This window comes from Ambystoma mexicanum, chromosome 5q, assembly GCF_040938575.1.
Source record: "Ambystoma mexicanum isolate Mex_15411 chromosome 5q, UKY_AmexF1_1, whole genome shotgun sequence".
NCBI lineage: Eukaryota > Metazoa > Chordata > Amphibia > Caudata > Ambystomatidae > Ambystoma > Ambystoma mexicanum.
The window spans coordinates 713,142,957-713,168,490 of NC_090933.1; the positions used below are offsets into that span (position 1 = coordinate 713,142,957).

At 47.2% G+C, this 25,534-nt stretch overlaps 1 protein-coding gene across 11 annotated transcripts in view; it reads right to left on the reverse strand.

Moving 5' to 3' along the window:
• The window catches only part of EYA1 (EYA transcriptional coactivator and phosphatase 1), a 395,631-nt gene extending 382,648 nt beyond the window's left edge, over positions 1–12,983 (reverse strand). For 8 of the 11 annotated variants that reach the window (XM_069621197.1, XM_069621196.1, XM_069621194.1 and 5 more), the window contains exon 1: positions 12,353–12,488. The gene's annotated coding sequence lies outside the window, so the exon portion shown is untranslated. Of the gene's footprint in view, positions 1–12,352 lie in introns of all 11 variants that reach the window. The other 3 variants (XM_069621201.1, XM_069621200.1, XM_069621198.1) reach the window with 2 other exon arrangements.
• Between the last annotated feature and the right edge of the window lie 12,551 nt (positions 12,984–25,534).

The following is a 25,534-nucleotide window of genomic DNA, read 5'->3' on the forward strand; positions in this document are numbered from 1 at the left end:
CTACTACAGCCCTGATTCAACTTTGCATTCTGGCACTTGTATGCCTGGATTTATAATGGGGAACTCCACAACCAGAAGTCCCAAGATCCAAAGTTAAAACCATGTATGGACAAGCATCTTCCGAATGGAATCGAAAATCTTTGTATGTATGCATAAACGACTACCATCACTTTAAATCAATGTCCCCACTACAGCTTCATACACCATCCCCTCTGTAATCGCCCACCATCCACACCTCATTAGGGACATGCCAAAAACTTAAGCCACTCCTCCCGCCCACCCATTGCCTACACACAGAGCAGTGCCTACAGCGAATTCACGTTAACACACTCAAATGCTAATCGCTCTCTGAGCAGGTCCATTTGCGGTCTGCGGAATGGACCTTACTTCCCAGACAGGTTACTGAAAAAAAAAACAGAAAGCCAGTGGCAACCAGGAAGCTCAACTAGATGTGAAATCGAATCAGAGCAAGCAAGGCCAAGGCTCAAATCCCCAGTAAGGGGGCAGCAAAAAACAAACTTGCTCTTTGCCTACCGTCCACGAACAGTTCTAAGCCAACACAATGCAAGGGAGCAATGGCTGAGTTTACCAAAAAGTACAGGGTCATAGCACCCTTTAGCTCCTGCCAACTTCAACCTCTGAATAGTACAGGTCTTTCACACACCAAAAAAGACAACTTCCCACAGGCTCTATACACGAGTCTCCCATCGCTGCCAAATAGTGACACAACAACACGTTCTTACAATTGGATACACTTTCTATGTTTAATCCAAATAATCCTGCTAAAATGCACATGTTCAACATGTGTGTCCAGCAAGTAGAATTACCAGGAATACACAACAAATACGCGTGTTCCCTCTAATCTTATTCAGATACCTCGAGTAAATTAAAATGAGAATGTGCTTTCTTGTAAACTTTGATTATTGTATGAATTATGTCAACCTAATTGTTATGTGATATAATGGTACATCAAGGGATAGCACATCAATTTTGTTTTCTAACATTATGGAGAAAGTGATATGATATATAATTCAAGAATTTGATTTTATATTTTAAAAAGCTATTCACTTAAGCAACGCCACTTTCACTTTTAATTATTTAAAGAGCTGTAACGGTAATTATGGCAACATTATTGAACCCCTTTAAAAATATCTTCATATAAAGACATTTTTGTTGGACCTGTGTATTCCAATGCCTCCGGATTTACCAAAAAAAAAAACCACCTGTGATCGAACATATCTAGCATTTGGAATTCATTATATCCACATTAGTCCTAAATGCATATGTGGCACTGTGCATTATACAGTCAGAAGCAAATGACCTGCACACATTTACATTTGTGCTTTCATGAGGCCTAAGGGCCCGATTCATGGAATTTTTTGCACGGTTCAAAGTGATTTTGCCCTGCTGAATAGTGACATTGCGCTGCCGACACAAACCCTGATTCATGGAGCTGTGCAAATGCGCACGACAAAGCGTATTCATGGAGGTCACTGCGCAACCTCCCGCCTGCGAAATGCTCACGCAAATCCCTCTATGTCTCTGCCACCCGAAGGCAGGCGTAAGTACACTCGTGCATAGCAATCGCAGCACTGAGGTGGGTTTGCATGTTGGATTTAGGGGTGCGTGTACACAGCCGGGGTTCCGATCAGACTTTAAAAGGTGGTCATTAGAAGGGATATTGGGGTTGGTAGGTTTCAGGGTGGTACCTTGCGGGGTGTGAAGACGGTGTTCCTTAAAGAGAAAGGTCTTGATCTCTTCTGAATTTCTGTAATGTTTGCACAAAGTCATATTTTGATTGGCATGAGGTTCCTCAGTCTTGTGGCATAGAATGAGAGTACTTCTTTACTAGTTCTTTCTTGTTTCCATTTCTGCTACTCTAGTCTGGCCAGATCATGACATTTGATGAGGCCCTGACCACCTGGGATGGTTAATTTGCCTTTCAGGTAGGAGCACGCGTGCATGGTGACAGCTTTGGGTATGATATACCTAGCCTTTGAGCTAATGTGGTGTAGCCAGAGGTCAAAGTGGGCGGTAACTAAAAGGTACATGTACCTTTACTTTTCGGGGGACAACCTGTCATCGTTTCCTTACTTTATGTGACCCACGATAACGTTCCAGGACGGCAACTTTTTAAAATAATACATTTTTATGTCATCTCTTTTGGGGAATCAAACCTGTGTCCTGCTGGTATCAAGCCAGTGCAGGGGTGTTGCTAGGTCTGGAAAAGATCCGGGGCTGTGCTAATTGTGGGACTGTCGAGACTAGGGGCTAGCTAGCCTTTTTGGTTGTAACCCCTGAGCTTCTATCAGGGGCTACAACCAAAAGACAAGGGGCTATAGCCCCCTTAGCCCTCCCCTAGCAACACCTCTGAGCCAGTGCAACATTGCACTGCGCTATCTCTTAGGTGCTGGAAGAGGATTAATCATTTCAGTCGGCTGCTTGGGATGCAAAACCCATTCCCAAGCAGCCAAAATGCCCGGCTTGATCGCGATCTGCACACCAATGGCTGTAGTAGGCTCAGACTTGTTTGCAGGCAATGGGAGGGGTGTCTGTGGCTGGCCGTGTCCCTTAAAAGGTGCACATGATGGGTGGCAATGGGGAGGCTGCATGAAGGTGCATGCTGAGTCGTTTTCTTTCATTGTGTTTTCTTCAGTTTTACTAGAACGGTTGTAAAACACAATGTTGCAGGGTGGAGTGGAGGAAAGGAAGGACCCATGTATGGGGTTTGCATGGGGGTCAGGGGCTGACGGTGAGAATGGAAGGAGTGCACAGAAAAGGGGATGGGGCAGAGGGAACATAGTTCCACTACTTTTTTGTACACTTCGACCACTGAGTGTAGCCGTTGAAGCTGAAACATAGTGGGCATTATGCAGGTGTATTTGTAGAATCATTGATGAGGCACGCAGTGTATTTGGTGCCTCCCAGATGTAAGTGTGGTACTGATAACGCCAGCGAACATGGCATTTTCTCACTCTAGGCGAGACAGGACAAGGGCAGAACAATGGATCTGGAGCTGCTTTCTGTAAGAATGGGCTCGAGTTTCCAAAGCAGGGATAGTTGTTGACATGCGGTTTGAGTTGTGTTACTTATAAAGCGGTGGCAATGATGTTATACACATGAATTATAAACGATGTATTTTCAAGCAATGTGACTCCTAGAAAACGGGGTATTATGTGCAAATTGCATATGAAGTTAGTAGGCCTTATGCTACATTCTGACATCTCACAGTTCTGGTGACAGGGGCAGGTCATGATCTTGTAAACAAGGCGTGGGATGCGCTCCTTAAAAGAAAGAAATGGTGAAATCACAATTTACTATTTTCCCTTTATATATGGAACTGGATGAAACTCTGCCCCATTTTGCAAAAGTTTCCAAAATAACTCAGTTGTAGGCGATGGGTGAAAAGAAAGAAGTCCCATAGAAAATGTTTGGCAAAGCTACGCATATGTACTGTTGGACACATTGAACACACAGCGTGGTAGAGAAGTTGGTAGGTAGTGCCAGTGTGCCTGCGGTATGGCCTTTTTGATGGTCCATGCATAGGGACCTCTCAGCATGTCATAATCCATTCACAATGGGCCCTGTCCCTAGAAGTACCATGACCACAAGCGATTCTCAGCAGAGTGCATCTCTTTTCTAGGTACAGTAACTTCTGGGCATAGCCCTCTGCTATTTCCAGCTAGCAGTACAGATCGGTTCACGGTCACCAGAGAATGGCTGCAGGTGATGCCCATTAGGCCTGCAGGTAGGATCAATGTGCCCCGGACTTGACCTAAGAGACTGCCTCGCAGGCACTGCAGTTATAGTTATTCACACCCGGAGAAGGGCACTCAGCCAATCAGGTGGCTGGTAATGCAAGCAAGAGCACACAATGTACCGCCCGGCCACCCAAGGTTCTTCACCGGGTGCTGATATCTTGATTGTGTGAAGGCAATAAGGAACCCCTCCATGCGGCCTCCACATACCCCTAACTTCTCCTCCAAACCCCAAGACATCCTGCTCCTGTTACCCAAACCACCTCCTTCCTCTCCCACTTACCTACTGGAGCGGAGCTTTGTGCTCCAGTACCGGCTCTCCTCCCCACCCACAGCCACTGCCATGGTGAACAGAAAAGTCCCTTCTCTATTTACTATGGCCACAGCCATCTTCTCGTTTTTTTTTTTTATTGCGATTGAGCCCGCGCAATCTGTGCAGTGCCCATTTCCAGCAAAAAAATAATAATACAACTATTTGCACCCCAGACAAACCCTGGGTGCATATAGCAATCACCCCGAAATAAGGGCGTGCACAATGCTGTGAGCCTTTGTCAAGTCCCATACTTCACTCAGTTCTGCCTAGACTCAGCCTAGCGGGCCACTACTGGCCCTGCACGCCCCCTAAAAAGGAGCAATTGATATATTCTTTCCAGATCATGGTGGTGCACAATTTATGGTAACATTGTTCAACAAAGTTGTCAAGTTTTAGTGGTTAAGGCTTGCATTACAACCATAACATATATTGAACTAGAGATTTTTTTTGTGTGTGAACATTTGTACAGTATGGATAGATAGATAGATAGATAGATAGATAGATAGATAGATAGATAGATAGATAGATAGATAGATAGATAGATAGATAGATATTTGCTATAGGCTAATATAGCAACACCATATGTAAGGTGACATTGAATTACTCATGGAAAAGACACGTCCTTAAACCTTACAATGTAAATGTGGCATTCAATATATCTAATGTGTTTGGAGTTATATAGGTGATGTTTACCTGTTGTTTCTCAACCTGTAATTCATGACCTGTAATTCCTGTAACATACTTTTCCCGCTCTATTCTATGACCACAGTCCCCACAGACTCCAATGTTCCTGTCATTTAGGCATCTCCAGATCTTTCCTCCTGGCCTTAAGAGAGATCGCAGCCTGATTTACCACATTCAGCCAATCACGAGGTGCTCCCCAGTGGCACATTTGTGTGAAATTGTTCACCATTGCACTAGAATCCCTTGGATGGCACTAGAGCCATTCAATATTGCTACCGCGCTCCCACCCTTTTCCCCTGTACTAGAGTCACCATTGTATTTCATTTTTTGTTGAGCACTGGCCCTACCCAAGGGCTCTTAGTTGCTTTATTACCAGAATTGGTGAGTTTAGGGACTTTAAAAGGGTTTCAACTATTGCATAAGTAGTTTAAGTGAATTGCAAGGGATTTATTATAATATGTATTGCTTTTATTGTATAAAGTGCTGCTTTGCTATTGTGGTTTCAATTTCAGGACAAATTGACAAATATATCAGGTAAAGATGAAATGTATCTCAATTATTTCAAAAATGCTGACTGGAAGTGTTCCATGTATTCCAAGTGGCTACATCAGCATAAGTTCAGCTGCCTAGTCAAATGTGGTGTTGTGCTGAGCCTTATTTGGGTTTTGCAAGGCAAATCACGCTCTGCAGATATTTTAATGGAAAAGCAAAAACACAAATGTTATCAATCACACCTACAATTTTTAAAACTGCACGTCATAAATGTGATTCCCAGTGCTGACTTTACTATGGGAAAGGACCAGGGAGCAAAGTATGGGCATAAAAACAGGGAGGGTGAGTGATAGGAAGAAAAAGAGAACAAGAAGAGATGGACAGAGAAAGACATTAAAAGAAAGAGGACAAGAAAATCAGAGGCATTGGGATTCAAGAGGATTAGATGGAGAGTGGGGAATGAGGGTGAGTGAGCCGGGAGATAGAAAGTGAGCAAGACTGCATAATAAAAGGGGACACTAAGTGAGAGACCCCACAGAGAGAGGGAGAGACAGAGGGGGGAAGATTGACAGAGATAGAATTAGCTAAAGCGTAATGGGGTAACAGAGAGAGCATAAAACAGAAGGAAAGAGAGAAAAAGAATGAGGTGCACGGTAGAAGCATTGTTACCTGACCCCTTAATAACCAGAACACTCTATTAACCAGCATCTCCAATTTCCAGTAATAGTACAGTCCTGGTTAAGTAAATGACAAATAACGGTTTGTGGTCAGGCGAGCAAGTGTTTGGAAGTGTGATTATATACAGTGCAAAGGCTCAGCAATCATGGTTATCCAGCCATTTTACTGTTTTAGTGCTCGCGTACACTTGGATAGCAAGCATTCAGTTATCCACCATAGTTGATTATCCGGCCCCGGTGGGTTGCCATTGGTACCAAATAATCAATCGTTTGCTTTGTGGAAAGAGAGAGGGAAAGAGAGAGGGGGGAGGAGATGGGGCAAGTGAAATTCTGCATGCGCATGTTTACCACAAGACGTAATATACTGTGTATTATGGCATTGGCCATTGATAAAAATGTTTTCCCCTAATTTACCACAAGTAGTCCCACTTATGAAAAGAAATACCCTCCAAAATAGTGGTAACTAACTCTCAACACCCTAAGCAGTTTTCAAAATAACTGGAGTGGCCTTTTACCTCTGGCAACTTTTCTTCGATAATGGGGCATGGTGTTTATAATTCGATTCACCCATACGACAGTATCAACACAATAAACCTGATTCACAAAGGGGATTCTTTAGGGGATTTTGCCCATTGAATGCTTAATGATGTTGCCCCCCTGTGTCATAGGCATTCATATGGTAAGTCCCCATGTTGGGCTGGTGGCAGTGAGTGAATTTTCCTGATCTGTGTCGCTCTAATCTTTATGCTCCTCGCCACCTCTCCTCCCTCTACCCCAGCAGTATTCAATCCTTTTTATGCCGAGCCCCTCGCCGCTTTGAGTACACATATTGTTCCCGGGCCCTCCTAGAAACTATAACTGCTTATATTTTCAATTAAAATGCTTATATTTTCTATTAAAGTTAGCCACTGTAATCCCTTTTGAAGCAGTATTGGGCCCCCCTAGACATCCTTTGGGAACCCCTGGTGGCCAGACCCACAGTTTGAAGACCACTGCTCTACACTCCCCAATGCTCAGTGTCATCTCTCAGTCTCTGTATGTGTGTGTGTCGACTTCATATATTGCAAAACCCCAACTAGGAAGCAGTGCAACACTGCACCAAGGAAAATACTAGGTTTACAGAAGCGACGGCATGCTGTGGCAGACCGTTAGGTGAAGGCAAGGCAGTCGCTGATATACACGCTTTACGGTCCCTGGCCCTCCATCTCCCTTGCTGGCTCGCTCCCTGTTAAATGGGTGTGTGCAAATAGATATGCATTGATAAAAACAAACACGTTCACATTTCTTGGTTCGGATACTCAATGATGTTAATATTGAAATGTGCACTACATGTGACCAGTGCCTTGGGGGGGGGGGCTCCTGTGACTGCCTGGGTGCTGTTCTTAACATAGAGCGGTGAACATAACTATATGTATCCTTATGCGGCCCATAATACACACCAGAAATGTCACTGAGAGGGGAAGGGTATCATTGTGGAGTGTGCACTGTCTGCTATGTTGTGTGATGGGTGTGATAACTGGGCGGCCTGGCATCCAGTAAGCCATGGCGGTGCATCCCCTGCTGCCTACTGCTGGGAACGGGTGCAAGGACACACTGCCCACTGAGACGCTGTCTGCATATGCCAAACGCAACAAAAATGCTGCCATTTTACGTGTCAGGGCTTAATTTCATCTTTGTTAGTAATGCCCCCTTCTGTCTCTGTCTCTCTCTCTGTCTCTCTGTCTCTCTGTCTCTCTGTCTCTCTCTCTCTCTCTCTCCGTCACACACACGCAAGCACGCAAAGGAGGCAAACATACTTGTGAAAGAAAGTTGGAAGACATAAGAATTTAGACTAACAAAAGAATAATAACTGTAGATCAAAAAAGAAATATATTGCACAGCTGATGGTGGGGGGGTACGTGCTTCATGCAGTCCATGCAGCAGCAGGGTTCACACATTCACTTCATGGAACCAACCTCACATGTTGCCATGGAGGCATCCAATTAGTGTTTTTCAGTGGTACATTATTTATCACACCACGCCTGCCCGTCTGTGTCACTGTCTTTCTAAACCACTCTTTGGGCCTGATTCACAGAGCGTGCTTCAATGGGATTGCACCATTATCAAATGCGCAGGTGAATCAGGCTCTGTCTTTCACATCCATCTTCAGTCCCGACCCTCCGTCCCTCCGTCCCTACGTCCCTCTCTGCCTCCCTCGGTCCTCCTGGGATTTCCGAATCCCAGTCCTTGATCGTCCCTGTGCGCCATGAACACCTTTTCTCTGCATTCCTTGAATAACTGTAAACATGCTGCGAGTTACTAATATTTAAGGACTTTTTTTTATCAACATGGCAATAAAAGGGTCGCGTGGGCTGGTCAACTGAACCCACATTGTGGCCCAGGAAAAGCGAATGTGTTGGGGATACAAGCAACCGTTAGCGACAGATGTGAGGGGGGAGTTGCAGTTTCCTAAACGCTACACTGAACATGTTTTTATTTTTTACTTACAGGCTGAGGTTGAAAATGTGACTGCGGTATAAAACAATAACTGGCCCACAAGTCCCTGGGAGCACATAGCTCTCCTGGGGCTGCTTTTCCTCTGTGTATGTGAGGACATTCAGCAGGCCGGAGGGTGCAGACAAACCACCAAACAAGAACACAGAAGTGGTGTCATCGCTCGGCGCCTGCTGGCATCGCCATGGAGCGTGCACGCAAGCATAAGCAGCAATAAAACAATGCACATTGTGAGTTATCGGATCCTGCTGCAACACGTGGTCGGGTCATAAGGCCCACGCCTTGGTTCGGGTGCGAACCCACCCCCCCCCCCCCCCACCCTCCCAAAACATTCCCACGATCCATGTCCTAGTTTTAAATCATGGACCTCTTGTGATGTGCAGCGTCTGTCTGCACCATGGCTGGGAGTAGGCGCAGTCCTTGGTTTTTGTGTTTTGTTGCCACATGCAGAAAGCTAGCGCTTGGTGGGAAGAGGCGCCATCGTCAGAGTGGAACGTGACTACAACTCCCAGAATGCACCCACCCAGGCTGGAGGCTTGGGACATGGAGTCATCTGGCATTTCGTCCCAATAAGGTGTCGAAATGCCCCCCACCCCCCAGGGAGGCCGAGCGCGCCGTCAACCCCGAGCCCAATCCCAGAAAGGCCTGATTAGTTAATGAGGTCTTTAGAATGTTCCCTTTTCTCTAATTAAAAGTCTAATCCTTTGCAGATGAGGGGGGAGTGGTGGTGGGGGGGGGGGCTTTGTTGGTGTACACTTTGTCTCCCTCCCCTTTGGCTGAGCCTGACCTGGTGCTACAGAGACTGTCCGAGTGGCCACAGTAAATCTCTTAATGCCCTGCTCCCCACCCCACTCCCCCCAGCAATGACTTCCAGACGGCGGGCGAGCGGGCACCGGCGAGGGCCGTCAGACCCTGCTCGGGGTGGGCACAGTTATCACTTCCTCCCCGCCACTGGGCCCCAGGGTGGGCAGGGAAGGGCCGGCCCTTCGCCCTGTTTATTTCACTTTGCGAAATGACAAATCAAAAGCATCTGACAGCCGGATCGCGGGCCAAGGCAGGGAGTTAATAACGTTCCGCGAACAGTAAACTGCGAGTGGGCCTGGCGGCCGCGCAGAGCGCAGAGTGCAGAGTGCAGGCCGGGCGCTCGCAGAAAGGACGGGCCGCCGAGGTGACTTTCGTCACCACAGGCGATTTCTAAAACACCGCTCGACTCAAAAACAGACAGAGGCTTTCATTTGACTGAGACTATAGATGTACATATAGGAGCATTTACACATTCCAAATGCGTGTGTACGTGTGATATCACATACACCGGACAGGCACGTTTTGTATCTGACTATAAAAGGTACCGAAAACGATTTAATGGTATTTTATATTAAGTTTGTGTGCCAAAATCTCATTTAATTGCCCCGTCTGTAATTAATTCCATTAGGCGGTTCTATTGTAGGCAAACGGGCAGGCGCATAATCCAAAACTGCCCAGAAGAACTGGTCCATAATAAAATCACCATTTGCGTTTTAAGGTCATATTTAAGCGCGCTGTCCTCTGTGTGTACAACTTTTCTATTCGAAACGTTTTCACGCACATGTATTCAAAGGTCGGCATGGCAAAACTATCAATGACGAACATGAGCTGTGAGTTTAAATGGGATTAAAAACATTATTACAAATTAAAGGCTTTTAGTTGAAAACTATTTCTGCACTGTGGCAATTAGGGGCATATTTGGAGAGGCCAGTGTGAGATGCTGCAAGCAGCAATAGCCCCTTGCGTGATGCCGTATTGTGACCGAACTCGCCCCTTGCCACAACAATACTTGCTGTTTACACAACAGAGCTGCGGGTCTGCGGGGCAGTTGCCCCCAGTGCTTGGGTTCAGAAACCGGTTCTGCTGAAGTCTATCAAAGGCAGGAAGCCGCCGGCCTGTCAGCTCCGCCCGGGTGCAGGCCCCACGATGCTGCAGGGTTGAGAGCCGGCCTGCCCCTGCTGTCACCCACCGCCTTCAGTGGGTGGCAGGGGTCAGGGCCGGCCTGGGCAGTGGAAAGGCACACGCCGTGCGGGCTTCGACACTGCAGAACCCGTCGCATTTCATTCACAGTGAAACAGTCCTCAGAGCAGCAGAGCGTGATTCACAAGTTAAGGGACGCAGAGAAAGGGCACTCCTTCTGTTAAAAAGCCACATTTCCTAAACCGGGATTTTAAAATATGTCGCCAATGTTTCATTGGCATTCGAAGGGGCATTGTTCATATGCGCCTTCGCTCCTCTGTGAGTATCTGTCACAGTTGTGTGACAGCAGTCTGAAGCCGCCACATGCGCCGATACGTGTAAAACTCGGGGGCGGGATGCCATGATAAAGATGTCAGACAGTCAATATAGTTTACAGCATCAAACAAAATACAACCAACATGTGTGGCCTGGCTAACACTGACATCTCGTCCTTTTCCCTTTTAACGTGTAATTCATTGCAGATCAGTCCGTCTGAAATTCAGACAAGATATCCAAAAAGGCAGACGAAGGCCAAAATACACTTCGTGGAAAATAGAAACTGTTAAATTGAGTTTTAAGTAGCTTTCAATAGTTATTTTGAATGTCCGTGACCGAGCAATGCGGCTACTTCCTGTAGCCTGATGTGCTGCCCTTGGATCGTAGCAGCCGCGCTTCGATATTCGCTGAAATAGTAAAGCGGCGTCTCCGCATCAAATAATGCCCTCTTAATGCCCGCCCTTTAAGCGGCCACCGATTCACTGGAAGCCCGGAGCCGTGGGCTCCCCGGTTTTATGGCCCAGCGCTGCACAGTGTGACCACCTGTCAGGGCCCAGGGCTGCAGTTGTGCAGACGTTTATTCTGCAAACCTGAAAGCTGGGGGTGGGGGGCGGGGGGTTTGGCGAAATTGGCGCAACTCGGCCTTAATGATTTAAAGGATTTCCTGCTTCCGAGATTATCACGAGTGTTCCTTTACTTTCGTTATTGTGATTGAAACCTGTGAACCCAACACAACACACTAAAAACCATCACACAAATTCTTATCAAACATTAAAAGTCCTGCCAATTTCCACTGATTTGCACCGAAATCTTTCAGGACTGGGGTTCTTGTCCGAGTCATGGACGCAGTCTGCACGTTTTGCTCAGCATCGCAAGCGCTAAGCAGAACGCGCAAAGTTAAGGCCCTCGCCTTATCAAAGCGCTAGGATAGAGGAACACATTACTTCATCGGAGGGGCCCTCTAGGGAACACGGATCATATCTGTGCAGCCTTGCAGTCTAATACTGAATCGAGAAAGGGCCCTATGCTGAGAACAAACATAGCAAAGGTTCTTTGAGACGGTGCCGGCATATGAGGGGTTACAATCCCGCTATATAGGTAGCGCTATAATTGTCATAACAGAAGACCCGTACACAGACCCTCCCGAGTGGGCTACTTCCCATAACACAGGTCCTTCGTTCTCGCTAAAGGGGCTCTGACATGTTTAGCAAAGATAAACCTGAGTCTGCTCTGTAAAGGCCGTGTTTAGCAATGCCAGTCTGTGTAGTTGTAATGCCCGCTAAAGTGTCAGCAATGCGAGTTCAGATGCGAGGCGCTGCTTGCGTTTGAGGCCACGAATGCCCCCTTCTTCGGCTGTCTGAGGTGCCCTGAAGGGACCACTGTGGTCCCGGAAGCGTGGCTGCACCTTCTCATCTTTGCAATCCTGTTGTCAGCCCAAAACATATGCCTCCCTGGACACGGCGTGGGTGCAGGCTACGCCGCTACAGCGTGCGCAAGCTGCGCAGCCCAGCCATGACTGCAACGTGACCGACCAGCAGGCAAAATGCACCAAAGTGGAAGAAAGTAGGGCTTCGGACTTATCTAAACAAAGTATGAAAAAAGGAAGCTACGGTTACCTCGCGCGCGCAGGGGAAAGGGGGAGCTGCGGTGTCAGTCCACAGGCGGCTGGTACTTACAGCGATCGGATTGCCGCCGCCGGATCCGCCGGGTGTAGGTTTCCCTCTCAGGTTTTCATTTAGCTGCGCCTCATTCTTCGCATTGTTTTATGCCCAGATAAAGCGCGCTCCCGGGCTGGCTGATAAGAAGAGTTTGGAAGCCTTGCCCGCCTGCATGGGGAGCGAGCGAGGACAGCTGGGGGCCTCTGTGTCCGGCAAGGGAATCATCCAGTCAGGGCTGAGAGGTGGCCTCCTGTCCGGTCCGCCCGGAGTCCGGTGCCCGCTGCGCTGGGTGGGCCGCCGGCCGGGCTGCAGTCACTCGGGGGAGAGCTGTCTGTTCCGTGCTCGCCTCGCTGCTGCGGCTCTCCCGCTACCTCCACAGATATGCAGCCACCTCGCGGCTCCGAGACTGGAGGAAGGTCCCACCGCCTGCAGCACAGGCACGGCGCATGTCCTCCCACTGGCACCAGCTCCGCAAAAAAGGGCCCGTGGGTGTTCGCGAACTTTCAGCCTGCCGTGGGCTCCCACCGATTGTTGGCAATCTCAGGCTGCGACAGTCTTTGCCCACTACTAAGCTCAGGAGATAATGACCACAGATCCTGGGACAAAGAGCCCTTCCCTGGCAGTTGTTTGTTCTGGCTTGCAGCAGCTCTGCCACCACTCCGCCTGCGGCTTATTTGGGAGGTGTTTGCACAGCAAACCGCAGCCCGAGTCTCCTCCTTACCTTATTGGTTTAACTGACACACGCCGCCCGCCTCAGCGCTCGAGACCCATTTGTGATGCAGATGACGGATGCAGGACCCCTCGGAATAAAGACTGCCGGGGTCGAAGCAGCGGCCCCAGCACCGGGACAACAGCGGCCACTAGTCTACGCTCTCTTCTTACCGCCGCATCGCAGGTGTCATAGCGCCTGCCGATTCCTTTAGCTGCCATTAACGCGGGGCACACGCGCAGACCAAGCGCCTCGCCCACGCCATGCACTGCGTTTTTCAGTGAGCTGCAAGTTCGCCAGGCGCAAGAATGCCTCCAATGGACACCTGAGGTCTTGCCATCTCGGGGCAGTGGTGTTTTTCGCCCACGACCTATTACAGTACTAGTAGACTGAGGGCCTGATTAATGGAATATTTTGCACGGTGAAAAGTGACTTTTCACTCGTGCAAAGTGACTTTGCACTGCAAAAATACACTTTGCACTGCTTCATGAACCAGGGTGCAGCAGTGCAAAGTGTATGTTTACAGTGCAAAGTGACTTTGCACAGTTGCATGAATCAGGGTTTGTGTCGGCAGTGCAAAGTCACTTTTCAGCAGTGCAAAGTTGCACCGTGCAATGCATTCCATGAATCGGGTCTTGAGCGTGATGAGTTGCATTTTGCCTTTTCAAACTCGTGTATGTATCATCTCTTTAAGATAGTGCCGCGTCACATTATTAGCTTCTAGGCGCACTCTGAATTTCCCGCGCGTGCACATTAAACAATCACTAACCCGAGCACCCTTCGCAAAAAACACCCCTGCTTCTGCATTACATCATATTTATGGCGCACATGAGACAGATCACATCGGATTTCCTCATTCTTTTAGTCAGAACATTCACGAGAGTTTCGGGTTTTTAATCCATAGCAGAATAGGAACGCAACACGCAAACAATGTTCCCTTGAGCGAGTTCGTTCGAGCAAGAAAGACAACAAAAATAAAAAAAAGCACTACTGCAAACATGCCCAGGTTCATTTAACATGCCGTAGTCGTTGCACGTTTTCACAAGGACGGACATGTATATGAAAGTACCACGGACCACTATTTTAAAATGTGTCCCGCTTAAAAACTCAAACATACACAAACGCCAACATGCCCTGGAACGACAATGGGTTTCAGCAACATCACTTGTAGTATATATCATGTAGGAACTTTTAAAATGTTGCTTTCGTTAACTATAAAAAGTTGGCTGATGTCATATCACAGTCGTAAAAAAAACTCTTCAACATCGAAAAAAAAGCTAAGCTCGGTAAAAATGACAATTGACATAAAGCATTAAAGTTCAGAATTCTGGATTAGTTCGTGTTTCCTTGCACTGCGATATGTGCTTACAACACAGATGCGGTGAGTAGTTTGTCAATACTTGCACGTGAATGAAAATTGAATGGTAATATCGATGGAATGACAATAGTCAGAATCTTATTAGTCCAGGTCACATGATTTCACTATCCGGACCATTCACAGGCTGGAAATAGCCAGGCGCACCACCGTTCATTCATCCAATCTGTGGAGACGAAGGAAATAGAAAAAAGACTCACTACTCAAACTGAGCGACAGGGCACTGTTTAGAAGGGTAAGAAAACACTGGTGAAATGGTGTGTTATAAAACGTAAACAAGTGTGAGCGGCTGGAAAGACACTGGGCATGCCAGTTGAGTATGTCTCTGCAGAAGTAGCGTGGCGAGGTATAGCACCAACATGAAAACGAATAATGAAAACGAATATCATATATTTGCTTATTCTGTGAGCAGGCCCCAACCGGATTTTACAGCACTACTAGTACCGCTGGCCTCTCTGATATAAACAAAGATGGCACGGGGTAAAGGTTCTAATACAAGGTTGCCATAGTTAAACAAACAAGAAGCGCAAAATGCAACAAACACCCGCCTGGCTGAGGACACATCTTGGACCAGGCGCGAAAAAGGAGCTGGGCAAAAACACCAGTTTCCTTGGCATGCCCACGACCCCGTCCAAACAGGGGCTTGTCCAACTTCTGCATTTGATACAGCACGGAAAAGTGATAATTAGATAAAGAAAAAACAGGCTTTATATTCCCAAGCCAGAGCGAGCCAAGCCACTCACAACACGATGCTTTATGTATAACATGTTTTTTTTCAAAACATTGTGCAAACCCAGAGCACGGAGGGAAAAAATCGATTCCACGCGAAATGCAATTTGTGAAGAAGGATGGCAAAGAAGCCTGCTTATGGCAGCCTAGAGCGGAGCGTGCACACAGGCCTGCGCTGGGGCGCCGTTAACGTGATGCTACAGGGAATGTTTGTCGAAGTATATTTATTTACTAAACATCTTTAAGCCATAGCATTTACGCGCTGTCAACGCGTGGCAATAGGTGTGTCTTTGTATTTGACCGTTTTCTGTGGGATGCTTGCATGGCCAAGGCGGCCCAGCTTCTCGCTAGGGCCTTTTTTTCTAGTCACATCAGTTTGAATGGACCAGTATCCCTCGTTTCATAGTATCCCCTCGCTATTTGTACACCCAGTCCCGTTTAAGTACGTTCAATTTCTCAGAAAAGGGCTCCTCAAAATAAACAGGTATTCTACGGAGGGGCAAACCGGGCGAAATTAACAGACCTTCCATGCAATCCCGCCTCCGCCGGGAATTCCCAAAACGAAAGTTCGAGAAGGCGGCCAGCTCTCCGTGCCGGCCGTGGCGCACGTATCCCGAGCACGCACGTACCGCCGCGCCGCTAACGCCAGCGGTTTGTTTTCTCAGGTGTGTGCCCGCGCTATTGCGCTGCACGTACTCCGTGTCGTTCATTTCCGAGTAATGCATTCACGAGAACATTCCCTGCCAGATGTACGCGAGCGGATGCCGCTGTTCCCTCGCACCGAGCTGTGAAATATTAATCCAAACTGGCTCGTTTCAGTCAGCAAAGGAAACGGAAGTAGCCCTAATCCGACCATCGATTATCGCTCGAGCTACCGGGAGTGACAGCGGCCTGCCACTCGTTGCACTACGTGAAACACATTGTGATCCGATTCCAACGTCTCGTGATATTGGCATGTCTGGCCATTGTTTAAAGAAATCTTGAAAGCCAGTTTTTCGAGCCGTAGTAGCTGCGGCACAGTACGTTAAGTAGCAGATACCATCTCATCTAAGCCACCCAACAGGTTTACCTTACGCCGACACGTGGTTGCTAAGTAACAGAGCGCAGCTATGGAGCAGACTTGCTGTTCTAACCGCCTCCCAATAGTGCGCTCTAGTTAAAAGCATAACACTCGAGCAGCACTAATTACAAACAGACACACATGCCACCGCACCACGCCACACGGCCACCGCTTTGGCTGGCTCAGAGCATGATTCGTTTTCTACGAATGGACGGTGCAAACGTTTTCTGCAAATAACGCCTGGGTGGAAAGAGCAGGTCACAAAACGGGAAGCCAGGGTGTTAGAATGTGCCTCCTGGAAGGGTGCGCGGTGGAAATACCGGCCTTCTTTCATTCACCTGCTATCTGCACTCATCGAAACTGGTGGACATTCCAACTGACCCGTTACAAATGGTTTCTACTGGATTAATATGATAAATATAACAATCACACCTTTGTATATAGAGTTTTGTTCCAAGCGCCCCTTCATCTTAAGCGTTGGCGTATTACCTATTTCAATGGCACCCAATGCACAGACCTCACGTAAGAAGCATGAAATGCTGAGCCAGCCCCAAGCTCCCAGTTTGACAGTTTGACTGCCAAAGGTGCACAGATGTCTGAAGCAAGCCTATCTCATGTGTGTTTGGGCGTCTGGCTCTGTGTCCAGAGGGGAGTCAATGAAGGTTAACTCTACTCGTTTAGGTAAAACGCCAACTGAAACTAATGTACACAAACCCCACAACCAGCGCCAAGCAGCAAGGCAAATTAAGCAGAGTGCACCCCTTACTAGTTATTTAGATGTTATAAAATCCACAGGAGAGAAACGATTCCAAGTGAATGTCATATGTAACTGGAAAATTGCAGCTTTGTACCGGGGTATAGCATTGCAGTATCTCCAAAACGCACTGGTCTATAAACGCTTTCCCAGCGCTGCTCTAAATTCTTTAATACACAGTATATATTTCACTGAAGGGCAGCTTGTGACACCTTTCACATTTGGAACCCAAAACCTGAATAACATCAAAGCAATACAGGATTAGCGAATGTCTTCATCAGAAGTACCCAAGGGTTTCAGGGACCCCCCGACTGTGCCTACAAGAATGGCCTGGGACAAAAACCCCTCCATTCCGGGAAGGAATGATGCATGCCTGCCATGAAAGGCCTGTGCAGCAGGCGCAGGCTGGGATACCACTCACACGCCTTCCCATAGAGGTGCGTGTTTATCAATACTTCCTCCTTCCGTTCCCCTCAGGGCGCCAGTGAATGCACTGGTGTGTGGGGAAACAGCGCCTCTGCTGGAGGCATCCCTGCAGCCCTGGCATGTAACAAATAATGCGGCACGGTACCCCACTCCACCCCAACAGAGCTTTATGGAAAATACGTCAAGTGTGGTGGCAGAGCAAATACCTTTGGCCAGATATGGAATGTTTTGGAATTAGGCCTTTCAACGACACCATGGCATGTATAAGTGCGCACTTTGCACAAGTGGACTTTTTCTAGCAACTTCTGTTGCTTGCAAGTAAATAATCAAGCTAATCCCAGCACCCCCCCCCACCCCTTTCCTATACACATGCCCTAAAACAATTGACTCATTGGCTGATGACATCCCATTGTTTGTAAACAGCAACACTGGAGAAGTGACAAAAGCAAAAGGCGATAAAGGCATTTCTGTAGTCTGTGCCATTGCAGTACGGGCCCAACCATATGCACATTCCTGTGACCCTTACACCAATGGCTGCATCCCAGAAAAAAGCGCCTCACCATGAACCGTCTGCACAGGAGAGACTGCAACCCGAGACGTGTTTCAATCTCACCCACAATGCCAAAGGAGGCTGACACATTTCTGGGGTTCCAGAACTAATATGTGTTTGGTTCTCTAGCAGTACACACCATCTTGATATTGTATGTAAGATCACAAACTAGTGTTATATGTTACTTATATTTGCGTGCGGGGGGGGTGGGGCGTGGGGAGAAAGCAGCCCTGGCACTAGGCCACCTAATACATATATCGGAAAAGTAAGAGTTCTAAAAAAAGTGACTGTTAACCGTTTAGTCGTGTGCAGGGGGTACGAGTGTGATGCTGGAAATGCATTGGAGGAACAGGGCCTCCATGTCCTTGTACTATACTCCCTTATCACGTGTGTTCTGTATTGTTTTCTGCACAGGAGTCCATGTGGGACTCCTGGCAGTGCAGCATTTTCCTCTTTTTGGTTGTGGTGAACAGACACTTGGGATACCCTTATAGCACCCATGGGTGGGGGGTACAACCCTGTACCACTAGTGTATGTTTTTGGGCACCTTTGTTTGGCCCACAGAGCAGGGTATGGGTTGTGGCAGCTCCATGCTGAATTTGACAGGTGTTCTGGGTATCCCCAATTTTGGGATACCAAGACCCTGCCATAGGAATCAGTGGATTCCTGAAAGGAGACAAGATGGCCCCTGTGGCCTCTTAGTTTCTATTACCTGTTACCTTGTTTTCCCAGTTTTCCCAAAGTCCTGGGAAGCCCTGACTCTGTCCCTTCCCCTGACTGGATGTTGGGTGGAAGTTTCAGGTATGGTCTTGTGGATTGTCCAGGCCAGACTGTCTGGAGCCTGCTGTCAGAGTATGTGCCTTTCTCCCCCTGTATCTCCTCACCTTGATCCTCAGAATAATAGTCTTGAAGGGGTTTCCTCTCTCTTCTTTTCGCCTTCTTACATGATTTTTGGTCTCCTGTCTCTGTAGTCTTCTTTCTCTTCTTTCGTTCGTAGAGATAGGGACGAGCTCCACCCGAGGCCACCGTGACTGTGGTTGTGAAGACAGGCAGGCGGAACCAAGGGAGCCTGCCCCAAATTACAGGGAAAAAGGTGATTCAGGCATAAAAAAACCATGAGCTGTGAGAGACTGGATCAGTTGAGTGCAGCTGATGGTCGAAATATTGCAGGCAGAAACCTATCCTGAGATAGGTAAGCTCGGAAGCGGGGAGAAATGTGCTAATTTACTCCAGGTGTCTACCGTGACCGTGATAGCTGTGAACCCTAATGAGGGTGGCAAGTCAACAATAAAATCAGTGGAGATTTGTTCCCAAGGTTGAAACAGTAGTGGCTCTCATTGAAGGAGACCTAATGGCCTTGACATAGAGTGTTTATTGGAAGCACACGCTGGACACCCCGCCACATACTCCTTGACATCCTTGTGTATAGTCGGCCACCAAAATTGTCTTGATTTAAGATCTAAGGTAGCACCTCGGCCCTTGTGCCCTGCCGAAGGGAGATCGTGACACCATAATATTGCTTGTACTCAGAGGTCTTTTGACGGCAGGTACAATTTCCCATGATGGAAGTAGAATGGCCCTCTCTTCTCCAATAGCTGTAGATGTTGCTGTGGGATCTGTGATGATCTAGTTGAGTGTTCAACATCCTGCAAAAAGGAGTGGACCTCCCCTAGAAATCTTTTCCCGGATAGTATACCTTCGCATAACTGAGGATCAGTAGATTCGTCTTCCTGGCTCCGGGATAATGCATCAGCCAATACATTTTCTCTTCCTGGGCGAGTGGTGATTTCGAAATCATATTGAGAGAAAAAGTAGGCCCAACGAGCGTGTCTGGAATTGCGACATTCCATTTGTTGTAGTACCTTTAAATTACGGTGGTCCGTGTGGACAAGGAAAGGATGGGTTGATCCCTGTAGTAGGTGTCTCCATTCAATGCAGGCTTGGCGGATAGCCAGAAGCTCCTTTTCCAAGACAGAATAATTTCTTTCTCTAGGAGTGAGTGTCGTGGAGTAGTAAGCCACTGGGTGTTCCCCGCCGTCCTTATCTTTTTTTAGTAACGCAGCACCTATAGCTCCTCCAGAAGCGTCTGTCTCCACCACAAAGGGAAGGGACTGATTGGGTTGAATCAGGATCGGGGCAGAAGTAAAGGCCTGCTTGAGTTGCTGAAAGGCCTGATCTGCTTTCATATCCCATTCGAATCACTTTCCTTTTTTCAACAGTTGAGCTATGGGTAGGACGACTTCAGAAAAGTTAGGAATAAACCTCCAGTAAAAGTTCGATAGACCCAAAAATCGTTGGATGTCCTTAGTATTCTTGGGGATTGGCCATTGTAGCACAGCCTTGACCTTCTCAGGGTCCATTGGTAACCCTTCCTTGTAGAGAATGAATCCCAAATAAGATACCGAAGTGACCTCAAAAGTACACTTGTCTGGTTTCACCAACAGTTGGTTTTCTCTCAGCCTTTGCAGAACCTCCGTAACGTGTCTTCGATGTTCAGAGAGGGATGAGGAAAAAACCAAAATGTCATCCAAGTACACCACCACAGATGCATACTATAGGTCTTAAAAAATCTTGTCCACAAAACATTGGAAGATAGCAGGGGCATTCACCAGGCCGAACGGGATCACTCTGTTCTCAAAATGTCCCAGTGGGGTGCGGAACGCCGTCTTCCACTCGTCGCCTTCTCTGATACTTAACAAATGGTAGGCCCCTCATAAATCCAGTTTGGTGAAAATGCTAGCCCCTTCAACAGCTTCAAGGACCTCCTTTTTCAAGTGCATGGGGTATTGGTAGCGTATTGTCAGACTATTAGTCTGTGGTAACCTATGCACAGTCTTAATTCCGTAGTCCCCTTCTTTGGGATAAAGAACATGGAGGCTCCCGCTGAAGAGCAAGACTCCTGAATAAGTCCATTCTGGAGGTTGGCATCCAAGTATTCCTTGAGCGCCCTCCTTTCTGGGAGGGACATGGGGTACATGCTATCGAAAGGCACCAAAGCACCTGGCTTCAATTCTATACTGCAGTCCTCAGCACGATAAGGAGGCAAAGATCGAGGTTTCTTATCCTCAAAAATGTCAGCAAACTGCTGATAGTATGGCGGGCACTGACTGCACTACTGAAGTAGACACTAGAACCACAAGGCCGTCTCCAGAAACAGGGAGGGTCTGCGGCAAACAGTGAAGGGCACAGTACGGTGAAGAGAAGCAAATGGTAATAGCTGACCAGTCTATGCTGGGGTTGTGGCGACACAGCATGGTATGCCCAGAATAACCAGAAAATGCGCGGCCCTGATAACATCAAAAGATATCTGTTCCTGATGTTGAAATAGGGACATCATGACAGGGCCTGTCTCCTGAACAATAGGCCCAGACATAAGTGGAGATCCATCCACTCCTTCCACAGGAAGATGACTGGCTTTCTGACGGAAAGGTATTTGATGCTCTTGTGCCCACTGAATGTCTATGAAGTTCCCCGCGACTCCACAATCTAGCATAGCAATGATCTCCACCGCTGGTGCTGACTCAAAATTTAGGCTGACTGCAAAAACCATGAGACGATGGTCCTCAAGGGGTTTGGTATGTTGAAAGACATTGCAGGGACCTATTACCTCTGCCCGAATCTTTTCCCTGCGCAAGACCGGGGAGACGTGTTTCCCGAACGCCTGGGAGGAACTTCGGGGCAGTTGCGAAGCAGATGCTTTGAAGATCCACAGTACATACATAGGCCCTGATCTCTGCGACGCTTTTGTTCTTCTGGTGTCAGGGTACCTCTTGTTGTGCCAATCTGCATGGGTTCCTCTCTCTGGGAACGTCTTAGAGGACTAACTGTTGAAGTTCCTGTGGGAAGGGGGACTCTGTTTCATCGCCTTTCCTGTCTTCTTTCTTGGAGGTCGGTATAACAACTGGATGGTCAGAGTCACCAATTCCCTAAAGGAAGCGGGGCGAGCTACCCTTGCTAACTCATCCTTTAAATACGACCATGGCAAAAGAGGGTTTGTTGAGGCGAACCAGGCCAGCCAGCTTCAGTTGCCAGTTTACTGAATGCAGAAGCATAAGACTGGACCTCTTGTGCCCCTTGGCGGATGTCTAGGTGGAATACTGGACCTCCGGGTGCCTGAATCTGTTGTTCAAAAGCTGGGTGAACTGAGTGAAATCATTGATAACTGCATCAGCCTGAGTAATCAGCGGGGTAGAGCATGCCAAAGCATTCCCCACCAGGTTGGACACTAAAAAGCCAACCTTAGCTCGATCCAGTTCGTATGCCTTAGGACGGAACGTGAAATAAACCATGCAGGCATCCAGAAATTCCTTCAATAATTTGGGGTTACCTTCATATTTGCCAAAGGAGAACGTCAGGGGGGGTAAGTCACCACGTGAGTCTTCCCTTGCAGCTACCTGTTGTTTTAAATTCAAGTTCTCTGTTCAACGATTCAGAACTTCTGCTTGAAGACCCTGGATGGTGTTTATTACCTGGATGGTGTTTATCATCTCCTGATATTGTTCCAGTGAAGCCATGTTTGTCTGTTGGGGTTGCAAGATGTCAGAGTCTGTGCCTTCCTCCCCCTGTATCTCCTCACCTGGATCCCCAGAAGAATAGTCTTCGAGGGGTTTCGTCTCTCTTCTTTTCTCCTTCTTACGGGATTTCTGGTCTCCTTCTGTCTCTGTAGTCTTCTTTCCCTTCTTTCGTTCATAGAGATAGGGACACGCTCCACCCGAGGCCACAGTGACTGTGGTTGTGAGGAAGCCTGCCCCAAAATACAGGGAAAAAGCCGATTCAGGCATAAAAAACCCTGAGCTGTGAGAGACTGGATCAGTTGAGTGCAGCTGATGGTCGAAATATTGCAGGCAGAAACCTTGTCCTGAGAGAGGCTGGAATATTGCAGGCAGGAACCTTTCCTGAGAGAGGCTGGAATATTGCAGGCAGAAACCTTGTCCTGAGAGAGGCTGGATTGACCCTCTGCACAAACAGTCCCAGGAGGAGCAGTTCCAAGCAGTGAAGAGGAGCCAAGGACAGCTAGCGCTCCAGCGTTCTAACAAAAGGTAATAGGGAAAGTGCAGGGAGGAGACCCAGAGCAGCCAGGAGAGAAACTAAACCGAGGAGGAGAATCCCCTAGAACAGACCGCAGAAGGAATGGAAAAGAATCTCAGGTAAGGAACCAAGGTAAGTGGTAGAAGAAGAGTTCATAAGAAAATGGAACATTGGAGAAAGAAAACAGGATCAGCTAAGAAAGAGGTCGAGAGAGAGAGAGTACCGAGCGAGAGCAGAAGAGAGAGGCGGAGCCGGGAAGAGCGTAGGAAATGCAGCAAGGCTAGAGCAAATAGACCAGCCTGCAAGGAACGAGGGAAAAGGGGAAAAAAAGGGGATTGACTAATGTCCCAAAGGGAATCTAGAGAAAGGATCGAACGGGAAGGGAAAAAAGGAGAGAGAGAGAGAGGGAGGAGCCAAAAGGGACGGAGACGGCGGGCAGGGAACCGCGTTCCATGAAATGTAACAAAGGAGAGGCGGAAAGATAGAAAAAAGGAGCACCCCAGAGAGCGCGGGAAGTAGGAGACAGAGGTGGGAGAGATTAGTAAGAAGTTGGGCAGCGTAGAAGTACCTGCCCTGGAAAGCAAAACAGAAGGCACAGAGGATACTGAGCAATGCTAACACAAGCGGGACAGTTTAAAAAAACTGAACGAGCAAGTTGCAACGTGACGGAAAGGGGGCATGGCCTCCCTATATACAGAAGTCTAGGAAAGGCTAGAGTGCTGCTGCCAAACCGGCTGTGGCTCAGTGGAGCCTCCATTTCTGCCACACCTTTCAGGGGTGAACCGTGGCACCTTCCCAGTGATTGTATGTTGCGGAACACCCTTGGGATGGGACCCATGTGAATGGAGTGTGTAACAAGCATACACTTCATGTTATGGATGTCTGGTATCTGTGTGTGTGACACAAAGAATGAGACAGCCCTGCCCAAAACTGTATGAATGCAGTGTGGTGTGTTGAAAGGCTGGGTGCTTGCCCCAATCCACATTCCTTGTTATGGCTGTCTGGGTGCAAGTGAATGGCCTGAATACACTGTGAGCCTGATTGGCTGCCTGCCTGTATGAATGCCCTTCTGAATGATTGGCTGCCTCAGCAATGTGAATGACAGACAGAACAGTATATCTGGGGACCTTCTACTTACCAGTATTGTTCAGAAGCTGAAGCTGAAGTTGAAACTTGATGCTTAACCTTGAAGCCCAGCTGGAAGAAGAAGGTTTTTGCTGCTGCTTTCCATCGTCAAAATCTGAAAGCTGTCGTGTCTGTCAGAGACTGATCCAAGAGAGGACCTAGCTATGAGACCTCTTCCCAAGCATTTTGAGAGTGAACTTTATGAGTCTAGTTGGCCGAAACATATGTCGACAAAACCAAAGGAAACTGTCATTGAATTTTCCTTTCTCTTAATCCATACTGAGTACTGATGGGTGTTTGATAGAAGTTGTATTATCAATTAGACCCTCAGATAATGTTGCACAGTAATATAGAGAGGCTGTATAGAAGAGGTTAAAGAAGAAACAGCCTCCTCTTGAGACAACAGTCACATTAAATGATACGGGAATGATTATAGATATGATTGCTAGATCTTCATTCCCCTCTCTTTCAGCAGTAGTGCCAAACAACAGTGTTTCTGTTTTCCCTCCTCTTTTACAAGTGGTTTATAACCTAATATACTTGTGTATTTTTCTGTTACTTTTCCTGTATTTTTTTTTTATTTAGACTGATGGTATGTTGTAGTATTTCACAAGCAAATGAAAGTGATAATTTGCACAGTTTTGATGATTTTTTTAGAAATATATAATATGGACGTAAGACCATGTTTCAGGTCTTTTTTAGTATTATAAGAAATGTATTAAAATAAATGAAAACACAATGTTCATAAATCAGAGTGGTGTACCTAACAATCTTATAGTGAAATAGATTGTCGCTTTACTGTCTTGTATATATATATATATATATATATATACTCAGGGGCAAAAAGGAAGGGGTAGTTGACCTGTCTGTTCTTGTGTTGCTCTATTACTCTCCCATCCTACAGAGTCGACTCCCCGAGATCAAAAAAAACAGGGAGTACCCAATTTCAAGAAGTTATTTGAAAATGTTCCAAATGTGAGAGTTGGTGGACAGGTGGAGGGTAAAATTGGGAATACGGGTAGTAAGGTACATATTCATAACGGTTATCCTTTTTGTGAAAAGGGCAGTAAAGTAAAGTACCACATGGTCGTGCAAAATGGTGCAGACCTGGCTGTCATCTTATTTAATTCCCAATGATTAGCAGAATCAGAAAATATGAACATTATGGCAGTTATTAGTACAATTATAAAGTGTTGCCACATAACTAGATTTTTACAAACATTTGACATGAGAACAAATGGTGCTTGTAAATTGAGCCGCAATATGAAACCAAAAGGTGGGGAGTCTGCTTGCCTTAAATCCTTTCCTCTTTATAGTGTACGCAGAGGGGTAAAACTGTGTAGATCCTTAGCCTATTTAACTAAAACTTTAATTGAATGAATTCCCTATTTGGTGGAACACTACGAGGTGATTTTTGTTAAAATTCGAAATTAATAAAGCTCAC